Here is a 3,454-nt window from a genome sequence, read left to right as displayed (position 1 = left end):
CAAATAAAGTAAAGCCCTCCAGGCTCTGTGTTCAGTGTAAATAGTGGAAAGTTATGTTTCCTCAAGGTTCTCCTCAAAGACCACGGTCCCTAGCATGGCTGGTCTCCTTCAAGGTCTTTTGCCCAGGCTTGCAAGTTGTAACACAAAATCATCTATGTTTATGTAACTGTACTTGGTTCCTCTATTTCTGTCCTAATGGGCTCCTCTTCCATAAGGATACTGATCATCCTGGATGAAGGCATACTCTGATGACGCTACATTAACTTAATTGCTTCTTACAGGATCTGTCTTCAAATATAGCCATACACTAAAGTAGTAGGTATCAGGGCTTCAATGCACAAATTTGTAGGGTGTCATCTTTGTATTCTGTTGCTTTAAATGAATACTATAGACTGGGGAAATTCTAAAGAAGGTTATTGTAATCATGGTTATTCTCATTATTACTTTCTTCTTCTAATTATTATTTTACTCTGGGAGGAGGGGCAAGGACTCACACTCCTTTCGTATTTTTGTTCCAATTCTGTCCCTGGATGATTAGAGGATGTCTGACCCCTGAGTGAAGAGCTGCCTTTCCCCACTCATTGGTCAACCCACTCACCTGCTAGTGTCTCCAAACCTCACAGGCATATCTGAGGGAGTTCAGCCCTTCCAAACACCCATGCCTGCCTCCCTTTCAGCAAAGGGGTAGGCCCAATGATTACTGAATCACCAAAAATATTTGCCAGATACCTGAGCACCTGTTAATTCAGTCAAATTGGCATCTAAAATAAACATCATCTTTGAGCATACATGTACATATGTGTGTGTGGAGGGTAGAGGCTGACTCCAGGTGCCACATGTTCTTCAACTGCTTATTTGTTTTTTAGTTTCTTCTTTCCTTCCTTCCTTCCTTCCTTCCTTCCTTCCTTCCTTCCTTCCTCCCTCCCTCCCTCCCTTCCTTCCTTCCTTCCTTCCTTCCTTCCTTCCTCCCTCCCTTCCTTCCTTTCTCTCTCTCTTTCTTTTTTTGTTTTTGTTTTTTTTCTATTTGTCTCTCATTGGCCTGGGGCTCTCCATGTAAGGCAGGCTGGTTGACCAGCAAGTCCCAAGGATCAGCCCCTCTCTGCCTCCCCAGCCATGGGATTACAAATGTGCTCTACCACTTTCATCACACCAGTTTATAATCCAAGTATTTTGGTATTGTGATTTGCTAATTACCCATGTTTCCCAACTATATCCATGAAGGGAGGACTTTTGTCTGTTCTGCTCATGGTTCTAACTTTAGAGCCTAGAAGGAGGCTAACACACAAGGCAAAAGGATGGATGTACATATTAGCCTGTTCCTGCGGCTCCTGTCTAGCTCCTGTGAGGGCTGGCAGACAGGGCTGGCCCTAAAGAAGCCTCCCTCTATGACTCATTCCCCAGTTGTAAAATCTGTTTGGGGTTATCCATGTACTCCAAGCATTAACATGCCATGATTAAATGATGGATACACTAAAATAGCTTGTATGTTTACAAAATGCAACATTCTCAGTCCTACCTCCAAATACACTGAATCCAATTTGTAGGGACAGGCTGCTAGACATTTTACCGCATATTCTGAATCTCACAATTCCTCGGAAACCCTAGGCACCCATGGAAAGGCAGACACTAGGAGCTAGAGTCATAAGTGCTTGGGAATTTAATTTTGTATCCTCCAGTACTTTGTATCCTCCCCAAACCCATCCCTGTCGACAGCCTCCTGGGTGTGTCACCACCCTTTAGCTTATGAGTCTTAGACCTGCTTGTGCACATGATGTCACATAGATACCATTTCTGCTTTCTGATGCTGGATTTAGGGAAGATTCTGGAGTATCAATAGGTTATGAGAAGCCATACCTTTTAAGGTTTCTGTTATAAAATCTCCAGTAGTTACAGGAAGTAGGCATGAGAGAAGTAGTTGCCAGGGCAAAGTGTGTGATCAGAGGGCAAAAGTCTCAGGCGATTCATTGATTTCCTTCCTTTGTCCCCTCTCAGTCCTAGTCCAGCCTATGAGCTTGCAAGGTGGGTGTTGCACTAGGTTGGGAGGGTGTTAGCAGTGAAGAGAACTGTAGAATATTCCTCTTGGGAAAAAAATATTTCTTCTTTGTTATCTTAGAAATGTTTTGAATTTTCAGGAGAAGCGGGAATCCCAAATCTTCCTATCATTTTACTTGATTTTTATAATTACCAAATAATGTTTAAATTGTGCACACTAGACCTGCGTACAGATGCTATTCCATTTGTGGATCACAGATGTGTGAGCTCTGCTTCAGATAGCTGTGTGTGCATCTGTGTGTGTGTGTGTATGTGTTTATGTGGGTGTATGTATGTGTGTGTGAACCCAGCTGGCTGGGTTCAGCTCCCCTGTGCACAGAGCTCTGTGACATTCATCTGCTGACCCAGGTGAATCTTAGCATTCCAAGGATGGCTCTGCCCAGAGGGGACAGTCTCTTAATGTTCAGTCAGCTCCCACACCACCACGTTGCTAGGAGCAAGCCCCCAACATATGGACCCTGTGAGGACCAATCACATCTGAGCTACACATTCCCATGACTCACAAACAGCTTGGCCACCACCGTACAGGGGGATGAGCCAGATACCCTTTACCTGGTGCTGTGGAGAGCTGCATTGTCAAATATAGTAGCTCTGGGTCCCATGATGGGTCACCTGTGGCCATTTATATTTACATTACATGAAGTAAAATGAAAACCTCAGCCGCTGGGTGAAGCCGGCTGTATGTCACATGCTTTGTGGCTGCCAGTCAACTGGCACACACGGCACCTTTCAATCATCCCAGAAGAGTCTTCTGAGCGCTCCTTCAACCGTCAGAGAGGAGATGTGCCTCTTTCCTGTGCCCATCCCATGAAACACCTCTTTCTGTGTGCTTTTCTAAGAAAATCTCTGTTAATGCTGAGATAGATCACCTAAATTGCGGAAGGCAAGAAGATCCTATTAGTTAATGGGAAGAAGCCAGATGTGTACAACCCAGTTTGCTCTCTCAGTAAACATGAACGTGCTCCTCTGGAGGCTTTTTCACCTTTGATTTGTTCAGAACACCTTGGACGTGTTCTGGAACGGAGGCACACCACACAGAGTCCCGAAAGGGTGTTTTGGGGATCCATGTTGTCAATTGTCTACAGATGTCTGGCACTCCCCCCACCATCCTGGTGCTGTAACCCCTGCTGCCTCTGTAGAGACATGGCTACAATCAGTTAGCCTATGTTCGTCCTAGCACAGTGATGGAAAAGACAATGGGGCTGGTAGGCTTGCTCACAGCATCAGGAAAAGTAAAAGTCCTTGGATATGTGGAATTGCTAATTAAGAAAGATAGGCTTGGAGCTGGAGAGATGACTCAGCGGTTAAGAGCACTGGCTGCTCTTCCAAAGGTCCTGAGTTCAATTCCCAGCAACCACATGATGACTCACAACCATCTGTAATGGGATCTGATGCCCTCTTC

This window comes from Mastomys coucha, unplaced genomic scaffold (genome assembly GCF_008632895.1).
Source record: "Mastomys coucha isolate ucsf_1 unplaced genomic scaffold, UCSF_Mcou_1 pScaffold22, whole genome shotgun sequence".
Classification (NCBI taxonomy): Eukaryota; Metazoa; Chordata; class Mammalia; order Rodentia; family Muridae; genus Mastomys; species Mastomys coucha.
Note: the sequence above shows the minus strand (reverse complement) of the source record.